Source organism: Capricornis sumatraensis, chromosome 7 (genome assembly GCF_032405125.1).
Source record: "Capricornis sumatraensis isolate serow.1 chromosome 7, serow.2, whole genome shotgun sequence".
NCBI classification, from domain to species: Eukaryota; Metazoa; Chordata; class Mammalia; order Artiodactyla; family Bovidae; genus Capricornis; species Capricornis sumatraensis.
Window position 1 is genome coordinate 84,293,661 of NC_091075.1, and position 14,334 is coordinate 84,307,994.

General features: G+C 36.3%; 1 non-coding gene across 1 annotated transcript; it reads left to right on the plus strand.

Moving 5' to 3' along the window:
- Positions 1-12,522: 12,522 nt before the first annotated feature.
- TRNAC-ACA (transfer RNA cysteine (anticodon ACA)) lies at positions 12,523-12,594 on the plus strand. The gene has a single exon. It is a non-coding gene; the product is annotated as a tRNA-Cys (tRNA).
- Positions 12,595-14,334: the final 1,740 nt, after the last annotated feature.

A 14,334-nucleotide genomic window follows, 5' to 3' on the forward strand; every position in this document is an offset into this window, starting at 1 on the left:
CATGATAGAAAGCAATCCCTGAAATTTTGGGGTAAGAAGCAAATAAATGCAGGTTGGGTAAACATTCTTGGAGGAAAAGAAAAGAAACACATGTATCTCTTCTCTCTAATGGTGGGGACAAAATGACACACCATTTTAAGTACACTGCGCACTTGCCTATTGTAGTTATTTTTTCCTTTTAAGATCCATTGGATTGTGTGGAACAACAGTACCTGCAACTGCAGGGATGCTCCAATCCTCACAGCTGTCAGTAAAGCCTACCCTAATGTGTCCTGAAAGAGTGATTAATAGGTTTTGACAGTATCATTGCATTGCATATTTAATCAGATTATACATCTGTTAGAAATGGTTTGCTTCTAACATCTGCAGTCAAAATCGAAAATCGGTATTCAGATCATCACTTTAGCAGAAGCATGAAACTACTATCTATGTCAGTTTAACTGTTTACTAGCTAAAACCATGCCAGAAACAGATGAATCGTGACATTTGCTTGATTCATATAATGGTTTTATTTTTCAAAATTTTCTAGAAACTTATCTGTGCCTAAGTTTATGCTCATTAACACTGAAGGATATGAATATATGTAATTGTAAATTATGCTTTTAAGAAAGAGATATACAGTGGCATGATGCCATCCTGAAATTAGTACTCGGTTCAGTTCAGTTTAGTTGCTCAGTCATGTCCAACTCTTTGTGGCCCCATAGACTGTAGCACACCAGGCTTTCCTGTCCATCACCAACTCCTGGGGCTTGCTCAAACTCATGTCCATTGAATCAGTGATGCCATCCAACTGTCTCATCCTCTGTCATCCCCTTTTCCTCCTGCCTTCAATCTTTCCCAGCACTGGGGCTTTTACAATGAGTCAGTTCTTCATATCCTGGTTATAATTTCAAAAACATACTTCAAATATTAATGTTTGTCTAAAGAGACGGATATTATGAGATCAATTTTCAGATTACCAAATAATTTGTGTTTCCATGTGATTAAATGTTATATAAAGTGTTGAAGAGAGAAATGTATCCAAAATTGTGATAGTAAGATTTAGAATTAAGCCTTATTTTCTTCTCAGTATTTATTCATTATCCATATGTAGTTGGAAAGCATTGATTTTAAACAAGAAACCATTTCAACACTAGTCTTTTCCATCTCATTCCTAACAGAAACCCTGATGTAAAAAAACTGTGCTCCAATCCTCATGTCTCCAGCATTCCATTAACAGCCAAGTCACATATTCTTTCTATATGTTACTAACATCCACTCCCCAAAACCTGCAGTCTGCTTTGAATTGACCAATGTAATAAAATTCCCTTGCCAAGGTTATCAGTGACACCTAGCTACAAACCCAAATGATCACTTTCCATGCCTTATTTTGCTTGATCTCTGTACAATTATCAATATTATTCCACTGTTGAAATTCTGCTCATTTTTTTTTCTCTCTGTGAGCTAAGCATATGCCCTTGTTTTTCATTCTCTCTGAGAATTTCTTTTTGGTTTCTGCATTATCCTCTCTGATTTATCATTAAATATACAATTCTAGGTCCTTTTGTTGATCATCCTTTGTTATGAATAAAGCTGCTATAAACATTTTTCTTAACAGTTTTATGAGAACATGCCTTTACTTTGGTAGGATAAATGCAACTAAGGGATTGAAACGGATGATTCATGATATTTGTATATATGTTATTAATTATAATAAGTTATCAAAATGATTTAGAAAATTGTTTAACAATTTTGCTATCCCACCAGCAATGCATTAGGTGTTCTGTAACTCAAAAATCTCACCAAAATTAGAATTTCCAGTTTTTAATTTTTAATTTCAATTTTCCTAGTTGATGTGTTGTAGTAACTGATAGCTCCTATTTTCTTTTCTCATATAAATATTTTCAGCTATAATTTCTCCTTTAATACATCTTTAATAGAAATGGAATATTTTGTTTTAATCAACATTTGAATAGTTTTTACTTCTGCTTTATTGACTATGCCAAAGACTTTGACTGTGTGAATCACCACAAACTGGAAAATTCTTAAAGAGATGGGAATACCAGACCACCTGACCTGTCACCTGAGAAATCTGTGTGCAGGTCAGAAAGAAACAATTAGAACTGGACATGGAACAACAGACTGGTTCCAAATCGGGAATGGGAGTACGTCAAGGCTGTATATTGTCACCCTGCTTATTTAACTTAAATGCGCAGTACATCATGCAAAATGTCGGGCTGGATGAAGCACAAGCTGGAATCAAGATTTCTGGGAGAAATATCAATAACCTCAGATATACAGATGACACCACACTGATGGCAGAAAGCAAAGAAAAACTAATGAGCCTCTTGATGAAAGTGAAAGGGGAGGGTGAAAAAGTTGGCTTAAAACTCAATATTCAGAAAACTACAATCATGACATCTGGTCCCATCACTTCATGGCAAATAGATGGGGAAACAGTGGAAACAGTGAAATATTTTATATTTTGGGCTCCAAATTTACTGCAGATGGTGATTGCAGCCATGAAATTAAAAGACACTTGCTCCTTGGAAGAAAAGTTATGACCAACTTACACAGCATATTAAAAAGCAGAGACATTACTTTGTCAACAAAGGTCCATCTAATCAAAGCTATGGTTTTTCCAGTAGTCATGTATGGATGTGAAAGTTGGACTATAAGGAAAGCTGAGCACTGAAGAATTGATGCTTTTGAACTGTGCTGTTGGAGAAGAACCTTGAGAGACCCTTGGATAGCAAGGAGATCCAACCAGTCCATCCTAAAGGAGATCAGTCCTGAGTATTCATTGGAAGGACTGATGTTGAAGCTGAAACTCCAATACTTTGGCCAACTCATGTGAAGAGCTGACTCATTTGAAAAGACCCTGATGCTTGGAAAGACTGAAGATGGGAGGAGAAGGGGACAACAGAAGATGAGATGGTTGGATGGCATCACTGACTCAATGGACATGAGTTTAAGTAGGCTTCAGGAGTTGCTGATGGACAGGAAAGCCTGGTGTGCTGCAGTCCATGGGGGTGGCAAAGAGCTGGACTTGACTGAGTGGCTGAACTGAATTGATTTGTAGCTCTCTTTTGAGTTTTTAAGCCATGTGTTGTTTAAAATGTATTTTAAAATAATTTCTTTGAATTATTGGGGTTTATCATCTAAATTCTTTTAGGAGAAGATATTCTGCATTATTTCCAACATTTTAAATATATTTTGACATTTACTGATCTAACAAACCAAATGATCTTTCTTGGTGAATGTTCCATTTCAGCATGAAAAAAAATGTTATTTTGTGGTAGTGTGTTTTATGGATGTCCTTTAGTTTCAGTTTATCTTCTATATCTCATTAATTTTCTGTCTAATTTTTATGATTAACAGAGATAAGTATTGACATTATCTGTATGTTTGTCTCTTTCTCTTTTCACTTGTCTCAGTGTATACTTTTTCAGGTGAATATGTTTAAGACTGATATCTTCTTGATGAACTGTCCCTTTATGAATATGAAATATTCCTCTTCATTCCTGAAAATATTCCTTATTATGAAATATAAATATCTTGATACAATGTAGTCATTCCTGCCACTTTAGAATTAGTGTTTACACACTATAACTTTCTTCACTCTTTTAAACTCTATGCTTATTCATATTTAAAGTATTAGCTTTTATATAGACAACATCTAGTTACATCTTGTTACTTATCCAGTCTTTTAAAGCTTCTGTTCTTTTTTAAAAATGTATTTATTTTAATTGAAGGCTAATTATTTACAATATAGTAGTGGTTTTTGCCATACACTGACATGAATCAGCCATGGGTATACACGTGTCTGCCATCCTGAGACCCCCTCCCACCTCCCTCCCCATCCCATCCCTCAGCGTTGTCCCAGTGCACCACCTTTGAGTGTCCTGTTTCATGCATTGAACTTGGGCTGGTGATCTATTTCACATGTGGTAATATGCATGTTTCAGTGCTATTCTCTCAAATAACCCCACTTCCATGGCTGATTTATGTTAATGTATGGCAAAAACCATTACAATATTGTAAAGTAATTAGCCTCCAACTAAAATAAATAAATTAATTTTTAAAAAAAGCTTTAAAAGACTGGATTAGTAACAAAGTGTAAAACTTCTGTTTTAATTGGATTTTTAGATCATTTCTACTTAACGCAGTTTTTTAATTGGGTTTGAATCTTCACTTCAGGTTTCCCTGGTACCTCAGCTGGTAAAGAATCTGCCTGCAATGCAGGAGACCCCAGTTTGATTCCTGGGTTGGGATCTGCTGGAGAAGCTTTAGGCTACCCACTCCAGTATTTTTGGTCTTCCTTGATGGCTCAGCTGGTAAAGAATCCACCCGCAATGTAGGAGAAAGTGAAAGTCACTCAGTTGTGACCAATTCTTTATAACTCCATGGACTATATAATCCATGGAAATCTCCAGGCCAGAATACTGGAGTGGATAGTCTTTCCCTTCTCCAGGGGATCTTCCCAACTGAGGAATCAAACCAGGGTCTCCTGCATTGCAGGCAGATTCTTTAAGTTAACAGGAATCAATGTGGGAGACCTGGGTTCAGTCCTTGGGTAAAGAGATGGGAATACCAGACCGTCTGAACTGCCTCCTGAGAAATCTGTAGGCAGGTCAAGAAGCAACTGTTAGAACTGGACTTGGGACAACAGACTGGTTCCAAATTGGGAAAGGAGTACATCAAGGTTGTATATTGTCACCCTGCTTATCTAGCTTATATACAGAGTACATCATGAGAAATGCTGGACTGGATGAAGCACAAGCTGGAGTCAAGATTTCTGGGAAAAAATATCAATAACCTAAGATATGCAGGTGACACCACCCTCATGGCAGAAATTGAAGAACTAAACCTCTTGATGAAAGTGAATGAGGAGAGTGAAAAAGTTGGCTTAAAACTCAACATTCAGAAAACAAAAGATCGTGGCATCTGGTCCCATCACTTCATGGCAAATAGATTGGGAAACAATGGAAACAGTGAAAGACTGCATTTTGGGGGAGGCTCCATAATCACTGCAGATGGTGACTGCAGCCATAAAAATAAAAGATGCTTCCTCCTTGGAAGAAAAACTATAAACAAACTAGACAGCATATTAAAAAGCAAAGACATTACTTTGCTAACAAAGGTCCATCTAGTCAAAGCTATAGTTTTTCCAGTAGTCTTGTATGGATGTGAGAGTTGGAATATAAGGAAAGCTGAGTGCTGAAGAATTGATGTTTTTAAACTGCAGTGTTGGAGAAGAATCTTGAGAGTCCCTTGGATTTCAAGGAGACCCAACCAGTCCATCCTAAAGGAAATCAGTCCTGAATGTTCATTGGAAGTACTGATGCTGAAGCTGAAGCACCAATATTTTGGCCACCTGATGTGAAGACCCTGGGAATTTGAAAAGACCCTGATGCTGGGAAAGGTTGAAGGCAGGAGAAGAAGGGGATAACAGAGGATAAAATGGTTGGATGGCATCACCGACTCGATGGACATGAGTTATAGTAGGCTTCAGGAGTTGGTTATGGACAGGGAAGCCTGGTGTGCTGCAGTCCATGGGGTCGCAATGTGTTGGACACGACTGAGTGACTGAACTGAATATTCCATTACTTCCAGATTGAGAAAGGAGTATGACAGTGCTGTCTGTTGTCACCCTATTTATTTAACCTGTACACTGAGCATATCATGAGAAATGTTGAGCTGGATGAGTTACAAGCTGGAATTAAGATAGGCAGGAGAAACATCAACAACCTCAGATATGTGGATGATACCACTCTAATGGCAGAAATTTAAGAGGATATAAAGAGCCTCTTGATGAGAATGTAAGAGGAGAGTGAAAGAGCCAGCTTAAAACTAAATATTAAAAATCTAATATCATGGCATCTGACCCCATTACTTCATGGCAAATAGAAGGGGAAAAAGTGGAAGTCATGACAGATTTTCTCTTCTTGGCCTCTAAAATCACTGCAGATGGTGACTGCCACCAAGAAATCAGAAGATGATTCCTTCTCAGAAGGAAAACTCTGACAAACCTAGACAGTGTGTTGAAAAGTAGAAACATTCCTGACAAAAGTCCTTATAGTCAAGATTATGGTCTTCCCAGTGGTCACCTAAGGTTGTGAGACCTGGACCGTAAAGAAGGGAGAGTGCTAAAAAATTGATGGCTTGAAACTGTGGTGCTGGAGGACTCCTGAGATTCCCCTGGACAGTGGAGAAATCAAACCAGTCAATCTTAAGGGAAATCAACCCTGAATACTCATTGGAAGGACTGATGCTGAAGCTGAAGCTTCAGTATTTTGGTCATCTGATGCAAACAGCTGACTTACTAGAAAAGTGCCTGATGTTAGGAAAGACTAAGGGCAGAAAGGGAAGAGGGTGTCAGAGGATGATATGGCTGGATGGCATCATCGATACAATGGACTTGAACTTGGGCAAACTTTGAGAGATGGTGAGGGAAAAGGAGGTCTGGCATGCTGCAGTCCATGGGGTTGCAAAGAGTCAGACACAACTGAGTGACTGAACAACAGCAATATTCTATTATCTAGATTAAAGAAACCACAGTTTATTTATCCATTCACCTACTGAAGGGATCTTGGCTGCTTCCAAGTATGATTAGTTATGAATGATGCTGCTATAAACATCGTTGTGCAGGTCTTGTGTGGACATAAGTTTTCAACTCCTTTGTATAAATACTGTGTGTGATAGTCATTCTGTCATTTCTGACTCTTTGTGAAAAATTAATTTTCATATACTCCATTGTAGCTGGAGGCAGAATTTTATTGCATTGTGTTTTTACATTTTATTAAATTAGTTATATAGTTAATTTCTTTGTAATATATTGTTGGTTACTTGGATATTCTTTATTGGATGTTCCTTTTTCTATCATATATTGTTAGGAGTTGTCTGTCTTAGGAATAAAATATAATCTTATCTATTGATAAATGTAAGAGCTCTGCTATTTCTTTTGTGTTAACACATTGCTTTTGTTTTCATATGATATTGTTTTGTGTAAGGAGATTCTTGATTTTAATGTGGTACAATGTATATCAAGAGTTTTATTTATGTTTAGTGCCCTCGCTTGTGTTCTGAGAAATTATTTTCTGCCACAGTATAATAATAGAATTATCATATGGAATCTTCTCAAAGTATTATTGTTTTTGCTATTTACATTCAGATCAACAGTCCACCTGGAATTTGTTTTTATGAATTTTGTGGTGAAGTAGGGTCATGATTATTTCCATATCTTTCTGCTGGCACTGTTACTTAAGAAGACTACTTCTAAATAAGAAGTTCTACTTTTGCTATGGACAAAAGGTCCCTAAATGTTCAAACCTTTCCAAGACATTTTGTTCTATTCCACTGATTCCTTTGCCTATGCTTCTATCAAAACAATAAACTCTTTTTATTACTGTTTTGATAACTTGTAAATTAAGACTGCCTACCTTGTCTTTTTTTCAATGTTATTTCATCAAGCTCTATTTGACTCTATCTTTCCATGTATAGTTTATAATTAGTTCTTAATTACATATGAAATAGTATTTTGATTAAGACTTTATTGAATATATAGATTAGTTTAGGAAAACATATTTAGATTTTTTGATTATTGAGTTTTTCTTTTTTTTTAAAGTTTGTGTTCCTTTTAATTAAATATTTTTTCTTTACTTTATAGCCAGATTTTACCAGAGCTTTCCAGATTTTTAGATTTCACAGACCAGTATATTCTTTTTTTTTATTATTTTTAATTTTTAATTTTTTTTAATTTTTTAATTTTTTTTTAATTTTAAAATCTTTAATTCTTACATGTGTTCCCAAACATGAACCCCCCTCCCCTCCCTCCCCATAACATCTCTGTGTATAACGGACTTTTGGACTCAGAGGGAGAGGGAGAGGGTGGGATGATTTTGGAGAATGGCATTCTATCATGTATACTATCATGTAAGAATTGAATCGCCAGTCCATGTCTGACGCAGGATACAGCTTGCTTGGGGTTGGTGCATGGGGATGACCCACTGATTATTGAGTTTTTCAATCCATGTAGAGTTTACTGTCCCAGTTATTTGGGAACTCTTCAAATTCTCCCAATATTTATTTGATAGATATATTTCTGGATTGTTTACATTTTTACATTTACATTTCTGAATTATTCTTGGAAAAATATAAAATGAGTTAAGTAAACCCTAAGGATATTAGTAGTCACCAATATTTCCTATTTAATATTTGAGAGGCAGTGTTAAGTAGCACATTGTTCTTCAAATTGTGCTTCTGAGTGCTTCCTCTGAAGAAAGAAGGAAATAATTTGTAGATACACTATTGTGAATCTCCTTCTTTTACCACAATTAGAACTATCTTGATTTTATTAGAGTGGTTTTTCACACCTCAGCTTGTAGGTAAGTCTTTTGAAGCAAGACTATATTTAAAGTGCTCAGTAGCAAAATGTTTATTAGCTTTGGAATATAGGAAGCTGAAGTTTGAACCCCTCCCCCACCTTTTTTAATGTACTAGTGTTGTGCTACTGAGTCATATAGTTTCCCTTGTCAAATTTTAGTCTGCTTATATATAAAATGGAGACAGTGAAAATTACTTACAATTATATCATCATTTTAAAATAAGAATTTGTATAACATGTGGTACCAACAGTGCAAATGGTAAAAACATTATCTTTATGATAAGGTACAAATAGTAGAACTCTGTGTGCTTAGTTGCTCAGTCATGTCCGACTCTTTGGAACCACATGGACTGTAGCCTGCCAGGCTTCTCTGCCCATGGGGATTCTCCAGGCAAGAATACTGGAGAGGGTTGCCATGCCCTCCTTCAGGGGATCTTCCCAACACAGGGATCGAACACAGGTCTCCCACATTACAGGTGGATTCTTTACCATCTGAGTCACCAGGGAAGCCTAAGTAGAACTCTAGAAATCACTTACTGTAACACATTCATTGTATAGCTGAAAAACTGAAACTCATTGATACACTCATTCAACAGATATCCATGTTTTGCTCACTTCATGCTAATAGGGATAAAGAGAAGTAGTGAAGGTGCTATTGTAGAAATGGTGCTCAGGGGAAAACTTTAAAAGGAAGAAATATATTAACAGTAACTCCAAAGAAATTATAATGTGAGTCATGAAAATGGCTGAACAAGGATTAGAAACAGAAGGAACCATATATTAAAATACTCCAGGGGAATAAATAGTTTGATAGGTTCAAGAATGAGCAAGAGAGCCATGAGCCATAGTGGAGTAAGCTATGCTATATGGAGAGTGGTAAGGAATAAATCTAGAGAAATAAGCTTTGGCCATTTACTATAAGTGGTGTAGGTTGTATAGAGGAACCCCCCAGAGAGCTGTGAGCTAGTAAAATAATTTGATTTAGAAGTTTTGCATTTAACCCAAAGTGCTCTGTAAAATTTTACCTCTCCTTTTAAAGATAATGATAAAATTTATCAAGCTTAAATCTGTGGATCATAATACTAACAATGATATTTCATTAAAAAAATTAAATATGATGATGTTTTGTCCTTTGAAATAGTACTGAAAGTCCCTAATGCCTACTTTGTTAATAAAGCACAAAATGATTTAGCTTGCTTGTAAAATCAGTGTGATCTTTGAAATAGTCATAGTTAAAATTTGTCTAATTGCTTGTAATTTATCTGAAAGGTTAAATTAAAAATACTTTCTATTAATATGTATATTTTACTTCTCTCAATTTTTTTGTAGTGTTGATATATATTGTTCTTTCTGTACCTATGGATGCCTACTCAGATATCAATAATTTCCATTTAGCAAATTTTATTCATTTTTGCTCAAAACAATTATTTAGATTTAAATAAAATTATTTAAATGAAATTAAACTGATGATATGCAGCAATCAAATTGAAAAAGATCCTATAATGGACTCAGAACTTTGCGAGTATCTGTCCTGTGTAAATTGCTGGCCAGTATCACAAAAGGTTACTTAACCCTGATATCATTCTCTGTTCAATAAAGTAGGTTAATGACAATATCTAGCCTCAAACATACTTCATACCCATAATATATTAGAAGGCACAATGGTAAACCTTACCCTAAAAACAGTGTTCTGAAATACTTATTAGAGTCCAAACATTGACGTTAGAGACTATTCGCAGCATGCCTTAATCATTGTAATTAACAATGAATCAAAAGATATGATTAAGCTTCTGTGGCATGTCTATTCTTAATAAACCTCATGCTGCTTAATGCTCAAAATTCTGTTGTTCTCTTATTATTTTTTATAGATTTTTATAGGATCAAATATAATAGTATATTTGGGGATAGTTATTTCAACATTTTCTTCTTTTCCTTGCTATTATAATTATTTAATATTCCCCTGCATGTTTTGTTGATGTGAAATATTGTCCAGCAACCATGGGACAATTTCAGTGGGTGTTTTCCTTTCCAATATGCTGATCTATTCAGCATATGTTCAAATTTCCCAGGTTTTTGTTTGCAGACATATATGGTCAATGTTTAATTTTGGCAGACTTCATTAGTTTTTCATCGTACTGACTTTTTTTCCCCTGTGGAGAACGTCTACTTTTACAAGGTAAGCATTTTCAATCATGCAATGAAAATACTGCTCTATTAAATTCACTCTAATGCTATCAAGTTATTTAAATGCAAATGCTGACACCATCAAAATGCAGCAAAATTTTCTTGCTAAAAAATGATAGATATTAGAATAGAGTATTTGGATAAAGTGGGTATATTTTAAGAGATTAAAAAAATGATTATGTCCATCTTATTGTCCACTAAATCAGGAAGAGAAAATGATAACTAAAAATGTATGTCTTGCTGTTCTTCTATTGGTACATTCTTATACTGTCGATGACTTCAGAAAACATTGCAAAAACAGAAAAGCAATATGAAATTCATAGATATAACCTTATCTTTGCAGAAGTAATCACACTCTCAGAAATGCAGGTAAAAGACAATTGAATGAAAGTCAAATCAAAAAGAAAAATAGAAACAAAAATTTCACTTATAAAAATATACATGTGGCATTTTTTTCTATTGATTAAAAAATGGGAAAAGGAAGTAGTTAATTAAATTGAGATACCTGTGAGATGCTGCTGGTAAACCATTAAATTTTGTGATTATTTAAGCTATATTGCAGCAGCAATCCTTTAATATTATGGTATTAAAGAAAAAGCATCTTGAGAGTACCTTGGACTGAAAGGAGATCTAACCAGTCCATCCTAAAGGAGATCAGTCCTGGATGTTCATTGGAAAGACTAACGTTGAAGCTGAAACTCCAATACTTTGGCCATCTCATGTGAAGAGCTGACTCATTTGAAAAGACCCTGATGCTGGGAAAGATTGAAGGTGGGAGGAGAAGGGACAACAGAGGATGAGATGGTTGGATGGCATCACCAACTCAATGGACATGAGTTTGGGTAAACTCTGGGAGTTGGTGATGGACAGGGAGGTCTGACCTGCTGCGGTTCATGGGGTCATGAAGAGTCAGACACGACTGAGTTACTGAACTGAAACTGAATCAAAAACAATGTGAAGTGAAAGTCAAGCATCAGTTCTCAGTTATGTCCAACTCTTTGCAACCCCAAAGACTTTAGCCCACCAGGCATCTCTGTCTATGGGATTCTCCAGGCAAGAATACTTGAATGGATACCCAATCCTTTCTCCAGGGGATCTTCTTGAACCAGGGATCAAACCCAGATCTTCTGCACTGCAGGCAAAAAAAAAAAAAAAAAAAAAAGCATGCATAAAATGAGCTTAAATACCTTTAACTGAGCATGTATATAGAATAAGATTGAGTGGCAGTGTATGAAATTAGAAATTAATGTTTTAAGTTGAAAAAATAATGTTTTAAATTATTTTAAAATATTTATTAATATTTTGATACAGTATGTATTTTAAGTGGTTAGTAGAGTTTCATTCGGAGAAGGCAATGGCACCCCACTCCAGTACTCTTGCCTGGAAAATCCCATGGCCGGAGGAGCCTGGTAGACTGCAGTCCATGGGGTCGTTAAGAGTAGGACACGACTGAGCGGCTTCTTCCCTTTCACTTTTCACTTTCATGCATGGAGAGGGAAATGGCAACTCACTCCAGTGTTCTTGCCTGGAGAATCCCAGGGACGGGGGAGCCTGTTAGGCTGCCGTCTATGGGGTCGCACAGAGTCAGACACGACTGAAGCGACTTAGCAGCAGCAGAGTTTCATTGAAATACTGATAACAATTTATTCTGTGATTAATATATGTGCTCTATAATTTAACAAGAGAATTAAGTAATACTACACAGCATATTAAAAAGCAGAGACATTATTTTGCCAACAAAAATCCATCTAGTCAGTTCAGTTCAGTTCATTTCAGTCACTCAGTCATGTCCTACTCTTTGCAACCCCATGAATTGCAGCACGCCAGGCCTCCCTGTCCATCACCAACTCCCAGAGTTCACTCAGACTCACGTCCATCGAGTCAGTGATGCCATCCAGTCATTTCATCCTCAGTCGTCCCCTTCTCCTCCTGCCCTCAATCCCTCCTAACATCAGAGTCTTTTTCCAATGAGTTCCCTTGTGGCTCAGACGGTAAAGCGTCTGCCTACAATGCAGGAAACCCAGGTTCGATCCCTGGGTTGGGAAGTTTCCCTGGAGACGGAAATGGCAGCCCACTCCAGTACTCTTGCCTGGAAAATCCCATGGATGGAGGAGCCTGGTAAGCTATAGTTCACGGGGTCGCAAAGAGTCGGACACGACTGAGCAACTTCACAACTCTTCGCATGAGGTGGCCAAAGTACTGGAGTTTCAGCTTTAGCATAGCTCATTCCAAAGAAATCCCAGGGCTGATCTCCTTCAGAATGGACTAGTTGGATCTCCTTGCAGTCCGAGGGACTCTCAAGAGTCTTCTCCAACACCACAGTTCAAAAGCATCAATTCTTTGGCGCTCAGCCTTCTTCACAGTCCAACTCTCACATCCATACATGACCACAGGAAAAACCATAGCCTTGACTAGACGGACCTTAGTCGGCAAAGTAATGTCTCTGCTTTTGAATATACTATCTAGGTTGGTCATAACTTTTCTTCCAAGGAGTAAGCATCTTTTAATTTCATGGCTGCAATCACCATCTGCATCTAGTCATGGCTATGGTTTTTCCAGTAGTCATGTATGGATGTGAGAGTTGGACTATGAAGAAAGCTGACCACCAAAGAATTGATGCTTTTGAACAGTGGTGTTGGAGAAGACTCTTGAGAGACCCTTGGACTGCAAGGAGATCCAACCTGTCCATCCTAAAGGAGATCAGTCCTGAGTGTTCATTGGAAAGACTGATGTTGAAGCTGAAACTCCAATACTTTAGCCACCTGATGCGAAGAGCTGACTCATTAAAAAAGACCCTGATGCAGGGAAAGATTGAAGGTATGAGAAGAAGAGGACGACAAGATGAGATGGTTGGATGGCATCACCAACTTAATGGACATAAGTTTGGGTAAACTCCAAGAATTGGTGATAGACAGGGAGGCCTGGTGTGCTGCAGTCCATGGGGTCACAAAGAGTTGCACACAACAGAGCAACTGAACTGAACTGAAATGAAATGAATTTTGACATAGCAAATTATATCACTGTCATTATTACAATATAAAACTTTAAAAAAATATTTAAATCACACATATTTTCCACTTTGTACTTTCTTAGTACAGCAAAGATGTTAAGTAAAATTAAAGCATATCAAAGTATAAAATGCATTTAAAACAAAATTTTAAATAATGAAAATACAACACCATGATCTTGTTTATATATTTCTACTTTGCGTTCCATGTGAATATCCAGCATTAAAAGTTATCCTTATTAACTCAAGGATTCTGTATTTTCCTGAAATCTTTCTATTTAAAAAAGGTGATGTTTGCAGCATTATTCACAGTAGCCATGATGTGGAAATAACACAAATGTCCATTGATGGATAAGTGGATAAAGAAAAAGTGACATATACAAAAAAAAAAAAAATAGAATAGTATTCAACCTTAAAAACAAAGTAAATAATTTCTTCTCTTACAAAATGGATGAAACTTGAAGTCATTAAGCTTAGTGAAATAAGCCAGTCACAGAACAAATACTGAATGATTCCATGTATATAAAGTGTCTAAAATTGTCAAACTTCTAGAATTAAAGAGTAGAAGTTTGCTGGTTGTTAGGGACTGGGGGGAGAGAGAAACAGGGAGCTGCTGTTCAACAGGTACAAAATTGCATTTATGAAAGATGAATAAATTCTAGAAATCTCCTGTACAGCATCGTCCTTATAGCTAACATTACCTTATCAACTTAATTTGTTAAGAAAATGGATCACATAATATGTCTTAATAATAAACACAATAAGAAAGAATTATGTG